Here is a 12,022-nt window from a genome sequence, read left to right on the forward strand (position 1 = left end):
TGGAGGTGGGCGGTCCTTGGACTTCCCACAAGTCAGGGAACCCTGATTGCTCTTCAAGCTGTTGAGGGAGAGGGACTTGATCGGGGGAGGGGGAGGGAAATGGGAGGCGGTGGCGGGGAGGAGGAAAAATAAATAAATAAATAAATAAATAAATAAATAAATAAATAAATAAATAAATAAAGCAAACTGCATTTGGTATTAGAATTCTGAGCTCAAGGGGTTAAAGAGCTGGCATCTCCTGAGGATTCCGTCTTTGTTTTATATGTTTTTTATTTTCATCTCATATCTTCAACTGATATTCTGTCTGTGCAATTCATTCACTTACTCCAATTCATTCTCCTTACGAGGGTACTATTCATACTGCAATGCATCCAAACTAATGATCTTGTTTTAACTTACTTATCTACATATCTATCTATATCTATATTTAGATCTATATCTACAAATAATTTACTTGCTAAGGAGCTGGAGGCTAAGACATGAACATATAAATTTTGTGCACATAGTGGCTAGTTGTAGAGCTCAGTAGTATGTATAAATAAGTAAATACACCAGCTGTACTTCCATTCATGAGCAAATCGAACTGTGGCACTAGAAGGGACACTATTGTCTTTTAGGAAATTTCAGAAAGCCAGAGGTATTAGAGCATCTCTGCTTGGAGGCTTTGGGGTTACTGAGCTGGAAAGAAATTCAGCGTATAGAATGAAGCAACTCTTCATCTTGGTAAAATTTATAGTTATTTGTAAAGAAATGAAATTGTAAGTAGGAGTGGAATTAAATGAAATGTTAGACATGTGGGAAGATGCAGGTCTGAATGTTGGTGGTTCACCTACCTGGGAGAGAACAATACAGTAGGCTGTCTCTGTGGCTTTGAGTGGAACATCCATCCCAGTGACAGGAGAAGGACATACCTGACCAACACATGTAAGACACTCCAGAGGAGAGCTCTGACAGAACTCTGTTCTGGGAATGGAGCCATAAGGATATTGGAAAGTAGAGAAAGATAATACTTTTCCTTGTTGTTATTTAGGTTAGGATTGATCAGAGCATACACTTCCCTCCATGGAGGAGTCACAGAACTGCAACCCAATGGATATGTTTTGGGAAGATGAGGCCCAAGAGGGAGTGCTTGAGATAGCAGAGAGCATAGGATATGATTTGAATAATTCACTCTAATGGTGTTATTTTTTTCTCTCTTGGCCATTTCTGATTCTTGATGTGAGACTTATTTGATCAGCTACTAGCCTAAATCATTGTAATGGGGGAGTAGGAAATTAAACCACTAATACTTCATTACGGGTCAGTGAAGCACATGCCTCATGAGCTTATTGACCTTACTTGGATAAAATGTCCCATTATTACAGAACTGTACATTTGAAATTTATAATCTGATGGGAATAATAAGGCATTATTAACTCCTTGGTGTGTGAGAGTAAACCAATGGGAGATTTATCAAATTGAATTCATGACAAAATTGACTTAAGGAGTTTTAGGATCACTTAGAACCTCAGATGGAAGAAGAGACGGCCAATCATGATTTTACTAAGATTCAGTAAGGCAAAATATTGCATGTAATTGTGTGATTGTGACCTTAACCATTTATCAAATGGCATTCTTCCAAAATTGGACTTATTGCTTATATAATCCAAAATGACTTCCAGAAATAGAAAGAGTCTTTATTCTCCAGTTGTATCACTGCATTATAGCAGCAAGAAATTCAAACAAAAGGAAAGAGAAACTATGATGTATTCTGGGACAGATCAGAATATGCATCAGACCTCCAATTGTTGGAAACCTACAAACCACACTCTTCTTGTGAATCTAAGACACAGAAAAGAACAGGAAGCATACACAGGGTTAAATCTAAACCATCTCAATCTTCCCCCAAATTGATTTTATCCACATCAACTTTCCCTGGCAACTTTATTTCTTTATCTTTCTCTCTCTCTCTCTCTCTCTTTTTTTTTTTTGCCTTTAAGAAGCCATGTGTCAAGAAGAGAATTGCCTGACTCCAGTCAGATCAAATTTCTTTATTTCATAGAAAATAATGCTATTAGGAGCAGGTGCAGCGATGCTTTATTTCATTCTATATATTTCTGAGTTTCTATCTTATTTCTCAGAAAAACATTCTGAGATTTTTACCTTAACACTAATGCACACCGAAAGTGTGCCCTGGGAATAACAAACTTGAAATTAGGCATTTTTAAAGGGCATCTTTCCAAATTGGATTTGATAGGAGCTCTATTAACAGCCATGATGGCTAGCTGATGACAGCAAATCAAGAAATATGACAAAAGGCTAGAATATGGCTCTTGTTGTACATCTTCATTAATGATCTAAAAGGAGCAAACAGCACATTAAATCCAGATGTTATTAATTCAATAGCCTTTGAAAACCCTAGCAAGGTCAGGCAAAAAAAATATTTAAGTGCTAATAAAATGTAGAATTAATGGTGAAGAAGAATTTAAATAGAAAAAAGAAGAAGCCCACAACACTGAACAGGTAGCGTTGAGAACCCTACATAATGAAAAGAGGATAATGATCATTAAAACTATTGAATAATATTTCAGACTTACATTAGGGAGAAAAATTAAGGGAATTTAAATATGTCCCAAGGGTGAAAATGTAAAGATAAATGAATGTTCTGTGTCTAATACATGAATTTGTGGATGTGAAATATTGGCATTTGTCTAAAATGAAGACATCACCCATATTTATTCCACTGTTCAATAAGCACAAATACAAGCTTAAGGATTTTTTGTGCACATCATGCATTATATGTATACTTAATATTTGTTGATATTTCCACTAGCAATGAAATACATACCTAGTTCTTCAATACCCTATAAGCCAATGGCACAATAGCTGTTAATATTGGCTGGAAATGGTAAGGTGAAAAAAAAACATCAAATTTCTTTACTCATTGAGCTTATAGTGCAGCATAGGAAGACAAATGCATGGGGAAGAATTCTTACCATTAAAAAAAATTCAAAACTAAACTAAAAGTCAAGAAGTAGGGAAAGCACTGCCTATTTTAGTAATGAGCTTCTGTCGGTGAAGCCATGAATTCAATCTCACTAACCAAAGGAAAGAAATAAACAGGAAGAATAAATAAGGAAGGAAGACAGGAAGGAAGGAAATATTAGGGAAACTGAGAAACGTTGCAAAGAAGAATAAATTAATTTTAAAATAAATTTAAACTATGTATACTATTACAATGTTGAAACTGTGATGCTAAACTATTTATAAATACAAAATTTAAGCAGTTTACCATGGTGCTTGTGAGGTGGTCCTAAGCACCTAACCGGCGTTAAGTGCCCCTTGTTTGTTTTACTGGGTTATCTTGCAGATTTATGGTTTAATCACCTGCTTGTATCCTGCATAGGTTCAACAGCTGGGGTAGTAGAAAGGTTTAATCCTTATTTTCCTCTGTGTTCTCAATGTTATTTATCCTTGAAATGTTTCACCATAGTGTCTTCATCTCTTGACTCCTAAGACCCGAGAGTGATAGAGTGAACCAGATGATCCAACCTAAGATAAGCCATTACTAATTCTATTAGAATCATTTGATTTTAAAACATGCAAGGGTCCATGGTAGTTAAAGGAGAGAATCGAATAGCATATTTGATTGGGAAGAATGTTGTCATTGTGTCCTAAGAAATGTACTTTATTCTAGTACTGTCATCTTTAGAAAATACAATCTGTCACATCACTTCAGTAAAACCTGTACTCTGTTAAATTCAAAGGACAGCAAAGAACTTTCTAGTGGGTAAACTTTAAGAAATTATAACTTGGTGTTGTGAAACGTTATCACTACAGTGTAAGTTAACAAATGATATACAACAGTATAGGTTAGTCAAAACTTCCGTCTGGATTTGAGTGATGTAATCTCATAGAGACAGCATTGTCCACGAACCTAGCTGACAGAGATCACTGTACAATATTCAGATGAATATCATGGTATCGGAGGACTTTGATATCTTCATACAGATTGTAGGCTGAGAAATGGATAAAGCACTCTCTGGCTATAAGATGGATTAATAAAGGCAGAGAGATCAGAGAATTCTTAGAAGGGCTTATCTGAAGATAGCCAAAGGAAGAATTCTCTCAAGGGTTTGCTTCAAGAGTGGCAACGACAGTCCAAAGGGAACTGGTAACACTTTAGACATGGGTAGCACTATAATTATTTCACTTGAGAAATCCAGGGATGAAAATAGGGACAGTGAAGTTACTAACATTCTGAGTTAATGAATATTTATTTGTAAACAATCAAAAGCAATGTGCTAGTAGAATGATCAAAAATCTAACTAGGGGCCTGAGGAGATGGCTATGTCAGGAAAGTGCTTCCCTTGCAAGTATGAGAACCTATTTTATTCCTTGGGACCCATGCTTAAAAATTTCAGGCATGATGGCACACACTTAAAATAAAGATATGGAATATGGGAGAAGGATGATCTGTGGTGCTCCCTGAAAAACCAACATTGTCTACTTGGCAAACTCCAGACCAATTATAGACTTTATTACAATAAAACAAAACAAAAGAATAAATGATTAAGCATCAATAAGGACAATGTAAAAACTACTCTATAATGATACCCAGTCTTCCTGTGGCCTCCATGTGCACATGCAGGTATGTGCCAACCACTATGCCTCAGACCAGACACAATAAGAATATATATATTTTTTTTGAGACAGGATTTCTCTGAAGCTTTAGAACCTGTCCTGGATCTCACTCTGTAGACCTGGCTGGTCTTGGACTCATAAAGATCCTCCTGCATCTGCCTCCAGAGTGCTAGGATTAAAGGCATGCACCACTACTGTTCAACTTAAAAAAATGTCTAGCCAAGGCTGGCCTCGAACTCATGATCCTCCTGCCTCTGCCTCCTTCAGCAAATCCTACTTGCATGTGCCACAACAACTGGCTAGGAAATTCTAAGATTATAACTAAGGAAAAGTGAAATATTACTATTAGATGTTAAATCCATTAAAGTTTGCTAAAAGAAAAGAAAAATGAAATGGGAAGCATAGGTTGTTTGGTGACACAGCAAATCTTATGTATTAGTGCAGGGGAAATTCAGAATCATTTATACTTTCAATTGTCTTCTCATCTACCCTAGAAATACCTTGAAAATAAAATTCATTATAGCCTCAGTATCATCACACTGTGTTTAAGAAAATTATCCACCAATTATAGAGTAGATGTTTTAGACTTTCTTGTAGAAGTTTTAGTAATTCTGTGTGATATTAGTTATGAATATGCTTGCAGTTATCATCGAACTCTGTTGACTCATTTCAGTTGCTGGAGAGTGCTTATAATGGTCATGACCGTTCTAACAAACTCATGGAAGCAGTCAGGCAGGCTTGGCATTGGAGCAGTAGCTGTGAGTTTACATCTGATCCACAACCACTAGGCAGAGAGAGCTAAGAGAGAATAAAGTGTGAGCTCTGAATCCTGAATGACCACCCCCAGTGGTGCACCTCCTTCAAGGCTATACTTCCTAATCTTTTCCCTCTACCTACTGTTGATCATGCATTCAAATATATGAGCCTGTGGAGCTCAATCTCATTTAAAACATCACAAGTTGTGTTTATTTTATTTAGTACCTCTTGTCAGTTAATCTGTTTGCCTTATATGAGCTTGCCATTTTGCATGTGTGGCTAAGAGCTAATTTTTTTTCTGACATTTGGCCAAGACACTTTCATATAGAAACAAATACAAAAAAAAAATACAAACAGCCTCTCTTGTGTGTTAGTTCACAAGGACAAAGCATTCAAGTTGATCCACTTACAGGGAAGAAAGGCTGATCATAACTCATGGTTGCTAAGGTTTAAGCCCATAGTTTCTTTGGACCTGTGGAAATGTAGACATGATTGCAGGGGACATTTGTTGGCAACCTCGAAACTGAGGATGAAGAAGGGCTGAGGTCCTAACATGGCATGCCCCCATGCTCCTAACTTCACTCCAATTACCATCATCTACTAAAGGCTCTACCACCTCCCAGTAGCAAGCCTGCAAGTCTTTAACACATGCTCTTGGGGAAAGGCACTCACCCAAGCAAAGTTCCTTGATTTAAATCAAAAGCTACAGTGATTCTAGCTCTCTCTAAAGCATCTTACAATTGGATAAGGTATAATGCATACTTCTTCAGGCAGTTATTGCTTAATATGCAAGTCCCATCCTTATGTGCTATGATTAGAGAAGTCTGTTCTGTAGGTCCTGAGGAGTACTCAGTAATGTTATCTTTTCCCCAATGTTCAAAATATTAGGAAGGCAGCAGGTAAGGCTCAAACACGGAGAGTGGGAACAAAGTACTGTACATGATGTTGTCAAACTTACCCAATGATTGCTCCCAGTTCTACTTAGTATGAGTAGAACATTGTTCACTAATTTCATTCTTTCATCAACTCCCTATTCTGCTTTTCAGCTATATTGGTACTTTAAAATGCAAGCTCTACCTGCCATGCCAACTTACTTTCTGCTGTTTTTCCATGAGGAGGGTGACGACTTGGTTTCAAAACTAAACATGGGTGTCTGAGAGAGCAGCTTCATTTCTCTCTCCCAACTATTTGTGTGCTGAGAGTCTTGAAGAGTATGTACCAACAATGTTAGATTATTAGATTTTAGGTTTATAATTTTTTACATTTGTGTGTGTGTGTGTATGTGTGTGTGTGTGTGTGTGTGTGTCCATGAATATAACAGAAAACACATGAAGAGATTAGATGGTATCTTATATGAGTCAATTCTTTTCTTCAACTCATGTTTTCAGGTTTGGTTGTTGATATATTTCACCAGCCCATCTTCCAATTCTTAAAGTTAAGTTGCCAGCAACACTTAAATATTACTGTTTCCAAGGAGACAACATAAAAGGATGTAAGAAGATTTTCAATGACTGTGATGATTATTCAGGTTTGATTTTCAAATGATTTATTCAATAATTATATATTAAACACCTAATGGAGTAGTTCTCAACCCCCCCCTCCAATACTGCGACCCTTTAATTCAGTTCCTTATGTTCTGGTGACCCCAATCATAAAATCATTTGTTGCTACTATACTTTTGCTACCTTTATGAATTGTAATATAAATCTATGTTTTTTGATAGTCTTAGGTGACCCTTGTGAAATGGTTGTTTGATGCCCAAAGGTGTCAATTCCCAGACATTAAGAACTACTGACCTAATGTATGAGGATACAGTGCTGGCCAAAGTGTATAAATTAGTGAAACTGACTGTTGACCAAGTCTTATGCATTTAATGAGTGATTGAGAGAAGTGAATAAAAGAACTAGGCTGCTAATCATCGTATAAAGGTATGCATATCAGTGGTGCTCACACAGGAATGGTGTGGCAGTTTAGAACAATTCTTTCAGAATATATGCCTATTTAAAGGAAAAAGTATTGAAGCTGAAGTTGAAAGTCAATCATGGTAAGAAGATGAAAGGGAGTGGTTGGTGCAGAGACAGATGTGGCTGAAGGAAAATGTCTACTGGAGCTAAGGTTATAAAGGGCTTGGAGTGCTGGAAAGGATGAGAGGTAGAGGACTTGGGAGCCGAGATAGAGACTAGACAGAGCACTGGATTTGCTTCTAGCAATGGTGACAGTTAAATCATTCAGAGAAATCAACAAGAAGTTATTTATGAAAAAAGGCTTAATGAAATCTTAACACAGAATTACTAATTGCAATGGCATTTTACTAGACTTAGTGGTATTTAACAGGGCTTAGTAATGTTAAGTTCTATCCCAATGTCCCAGAAGGAAACGTGTCCTTCTCATCTGGTTCAACTTCTGCACATGGAATTACCTTCAACATTTTTTTTGTTTTTTTATTTGTATGTGTGTGTGTCTATAATATGTGAATGTATGTGTAGTATGAGGGCAGAGGTGAACATACCACACCACAGATGTGCATTGGTTCTTGTCATTACACCTTGAAACAGGGTCACATTTATGTTGTGCTGGCTCCCACCTTCTGAAGATTCTTTCTCTCCCCATAGGCAGATGATGATTTTGCAGCCCACCCCAATATGCCAGTACTGTGTCTTGATCTTACATGAGCTCTCAGAAACAAACTCAGGTCATCAGATTTACATAGCCATAACTTTTACCCATTGAGCCATCCCCACAACCCCATGAACATTTTGCAATCCATGGAGGCTTCCAACTTCAGAGCCACCTTTCTCATTCTCCAAGTGCTTGAATTACAGATACATGCTACTGTGTCTGACTTGAAACAACTAGTTTACATATTCATGTTCTACCAATTTGTCAGATGTTTGATTATATATTCACTGTCTATAGCTGTATAATAATTCTCCCACACTTAATGGTTAAATAGATAATAATTATATTATCCTTCATTGTTTCTGTGTATTAGGGTTTTAAAAGCAGCCATACTTGAATGTTGTGATGTAGGCCTTCTAGTGAGGAGGTAATCAAGTGGTAATTTATTTTCTGAGGATCCACATGGGACTGTAGTTTCTAGAAGGAGTACTTGACACTTCAGTATGCACATTTAAGATAACTCAAGATGAAGTCAATGTTTATGGTTAACACGAACTCTTATTTTAGAGTGCAGTTCCACAAAGCTGCCTGAGATTTCTCGTACCATATAGCTGGCTTTCCTCACTGTGAGAGACCTAAAGGATATTGAAATGACACTTGTGATCTCTTTTACGAGTCAGTCTTGATTCAGTGTGGAATGGATTATCACAAGGCCATGATGTGGGATTCCCCCCTGTATGCTGTAAATATGTTTGGTTAATAAAGTTATCTGTCTTGGGTCTATAGCAGAGCAGGGCAAAGCAGAGTTAGGTGGGGAAAACTAAACTGAATGCTGGGAAAAAGAAGGTGGAGTTAGAGAGAAGCATGTAGCCCCGCCACCAGAGACAGGTGTCAAAACTTTACCTGTTAAGCCATGGCCTCGTGGTAATACACAGATTTGTAGAGATGGGTTAAGTTAAGATGTAAGAGTTAGCCAATAAGAAGCTAGAGCTAAAGGGCCAAGCAGTGTTTTAATTAATAAAATTTCTGTGTGGTTATTTCAAATGATCAGCCAGGAACAAACACGTGGCCTCATACAACAAGGCCATAGAAGCAAGGTGTACTGGGGACATGCTGTAGGCTAGCTACCATAGTAGGTAAACTCAACAGTCAACATTAAATAAAGCATGAATCATTTATCATGTTTTATTGAGGAGCATTCCTTCATTGTTCTCTCTTAATTAAATCTGGCCATTTTTTTTAAAGGGATTCAGGAGGTATTAACTTCACCTTTCCAAAGTTATTCTAGATATTTGATTTTAGGAACCCTATCCAGTGGAGAAGAAGACCAGTAGAAAAAAAAAAGTCAGTTTCTCTTCCATACTTGGCTCATTTCTTTCTGCACCATAGGAACCAGATGGCAAACCTCTCAGGGGTACTGGTGGCTTTTAAACCATATTTATAAGATTACATGAGACAGCATGCCTTTAATTTGCTGTTTAGCTGCAGAGCAATATGTTTCTCTATTTGGAAAACAGTTTTGCTATGGTACCGGAACAAGGGATAGGAAATGAGGATTTCTAGGATCAATTTCCTAACTGACTTATGGGTTGTTGCATGCCCTTCAACAAAACACTTAATGTGCTTGCCTGTGAAGCAGGGATGTGAAGAATAAATCCCTTTTGGAAAGAATATATCATAGCTGAATTCATATTAATGCAATAGGTTTTGCAAAAATCCGACAAAAAGAGTACTGTGGAAATGTAAATTACTGTGTTGTAAAATTCTTTAGGAGAAAGGTGCTATGAGACTATTAAATATTAAATCAGTTTGTTTTATCTGCTTTAGAACTGTTGTCTTTTAATTTGAAATAAACTTCATTTTCTTGACTTGTGACAGGACAAAGGCAAGCTCACATTGGTTTTGTAATAATACATCATTTGGAGGCTTTCATTGAGCTCTATAATTCCTTTATGGAAGTCACCCTGTAATCAAATAACATTATTCAAAATGATAATTGCCTTACTCCCATGCTATCAAGAAGAGGGCATCATATTCATATCTACATTTTTTTACCCTGGAAGCATAATTTTAATAATTAGAAATGTGTGGGAGAGAGCATAGGAGAGGAGAAAGCTATAAACCCATGTCACAGATCACCGTACAATATATGCAGGCAATCACATATTATACAAATTATGCCTATACATTCAATAGTGTATAGTACTTGTTTTCCATTTAGCATCTGGTACATAGCAACTACATTAATGACTTTGTACTAAGCTTCATGAGAGCATTTTTTTGCCATAGTTTATCTCAGACTGGAAAGGAAATACAAAAGGATAGATATTGACGGTGAGAGAAATTTTATAAATGTGTTAGCTATGTAAAAGATGAGAGCATTATGTGATATGCACATCCTAGCAGAGTCTACTGTTGGTAAAACGCAGAGGTGAGTTATTTCAAAACTCTTTCCTATGTCAGCTCGGTTCCACTGCTGCTCTGTCCCCTTAAGCATCTCTTTGTCTCACGCTGTTTATCAATCAAAATCACTATTGAGAATGATACTGAAATTTCCACTTATGGAAAGAAAAAGTGGCAGAAAATAGTTTAAAATGTAACTTCAGTCAGAGAAATATGAAATGAAAATAGGAGTAATATTTCAGTGGTAAAAGGTGATATATTTTAACGTGTCTCTTAGTGGCAAGGTGATACCTTTTCCCCTAACAAGTATGAGTATTTCTACCCCCAACATACCTACAGCTAAACATGAACCACGTGGGATGAGTGATCAGTGGTGATTAGAGCGCTGGCTGGTCTCAGCAAAGAGCACAGACAGAGTCTCACGAGTGGTATTGTGAGTAAATTCATCCTTCATGGATTCTCTTCCCTCTTACTTTAATAACCATGTGAGTGTGGTGTGTGTGTGTGTGTGTGTGTGTGTGTGTGTGTGTGTGTGCGAGCGCATATGTTCTGGGGAGTAAGTGAACTTGTGAGAAGGTGCCCATGGAGACCAAAAGCTCTAATTAGATATGCTGGAGTTGGAGTGACAGGTAGTTATGTACCCTTGGATGTGGGTGTTGAGAATCAAACTCTGGTCCACTGCAAAAGCAAGGAGTGCTCTTAACAGCTGAGTCATCTCTCCAGTTCCACTTACCAGTTAAGAAGTCCTTGTTTTCTTCTTCTGTACCATTCATGACAAAGAAAACACTCTATTTGTTTTGCTTTTGCGCAGATATTATCTAATATTCAGGGCCTCTAGCTCTAAGATGGGTCTGGAATATAAAGAAACCTGCTCTGAAGCACATAGTCAGTAATACAACTCCTTGTCACTGTGTCCTTTAATTGAGTAGAAGCCATGATGAAGATAGTGTCGATGGCAGAGAGACTTGTTGTGAGCAAGAAAACACTCATCATCACAGATGTCTAGAGTTTTAAAAATAGCAACAATATTTTCAGCCGATATATGTTGTCCTTTTAAAAACAATATTTGAATTGCAGTGGGCCTTGGTGGAGATAAAGACCTTGTCATAGAACTTCCAGAGTGTAATGATTTTAACTAGTCTTATCTTGGTTTTACCCATGCAAAGGAGGGCGAGGATGGAGAGAGAGATTAAAATGATAAAATAAATGATCAAGCATAGATGACCAAGCAAGAGGTATCTTAAAGGCACATACATAGTATAAAGAGGTGTCTCATGTATTCATGGCCTCTATCTTGCTCTTACTGTTATGTGCTTTTCACATAATATACAGAGAGTCTCATGCACAGTTCTAGTTAAACCCCAGTAGCCTTTTTTTTCCATTTATTTAATTATTTTTCTTGGAAAAAAAATTTCCGCCTCCTCTTGTCCTCCCATATCCCTCCCCTTCCTCCCACTCCCCTTCCCCTCCCCCCCCACTCCTTTCCTCCTCCCTCTCCAGACCGAAGAGCAGTCAGGTGGAAAGTCCAAGGTCCTCCCCCCTCCATCTAGGTCTAGGAAGGTGAGCATCCAAACTTGCTAGGCTCCCACAAAGCCAGAACATGAAGTAGGATCAAACCCCA

Source organism: Microtus ochrogaster, chromosome 1, assembly GCF_000317375.1.
Source record: "Microtus ochrogaster isolate Prairie Vole_2 chromosome 1, MicOch1.0, whole genome shotgun sequence".
NCBI lineage: Eukaryota > Metazoa > Chordata > Mammalia > Rodentia > Cricetidae > Microtus > Microtus ochrogaster.